Source organism: Penaeus monodon, chromosome 25 (assembly GCF_015228065.2).
Source record: "Penaeus monodon isolate SGIC_2016 chromosome 25, NSTDA_Pmon_1, whole genome shotgun sequence".
In the NCBI taxonomy this organism is placed as follows: domain Eukaryota; kingdom Metazoa; phylum Arthropoda; class Malacostraca; order Decapoda; family Penaeidae; genus Penaeus; species Penaeus monodon.
Window position 1 is genome coordinate 294,747 of NC_051410.1, and position 770 is coordinate 295,516.

The window sequence follows — 770 nt, forward strand, 5'->3', positions numbered from 1 at the left end:
CACCCTTTTTACAAGGGAAGAAAAAAAGGTCTTGTCGAAAGGGATTAAAAAATTTAAAAACCACCAGTTTTTTCTATATCCGCATTTTTTTTCAGCAAGATATTTCAAGATAAATTGAAAAAAACTTGAAAATTTGAAAAATCCGTCTTTTTGATCGATTCTTGGGTTTTGGTTCGAAAATAGGCCCAAACTTTTCTGCTCCAAAAAGGAAAAAACTACTTACATGGCGACAGACATTAAAGTTTCGATGAAATTCTCTTGACAATTTCTTACTTTTTCGCCCGAGGTGATATAAAATATCAACTGTGATCATATCTGTGCCGAAGAAATTTTATGGAGTATATTTAATACTTTATTTTTTTTAAAATAAAAACTGCTACTTATAATTGGTTTTGGCCTTTTTGGGGAGTTTTAAAAAAACGCATTTTTTTACCCATGATATTTCCATTTTAAACTCCAGTTGAAAACATACGTTTCTATTAAAGTAATTATTTCCTTTAAATTTTTTCTCTTTAATGTGGGCCATTTTTTCTTCTATTTTCTTAAAAAATTTTTCCCACAGAGTATTAAATGATTTTTTTTTTCCTATTCCCCTCGTCGTCGCCCATTCTTTAACAGCGTTATTCCCCTTTCTTCCCCGACTGCTTCTGCCTCACGACGCGGGAATGAGTCACCACGGTAGTTCAGTATTCACAGCATTGGGTTTGGGGGCTGTTTTTAAGAGTTCGGCAAACGAAACAAAAGAACCAAAACCCTAGATTTATATTTTA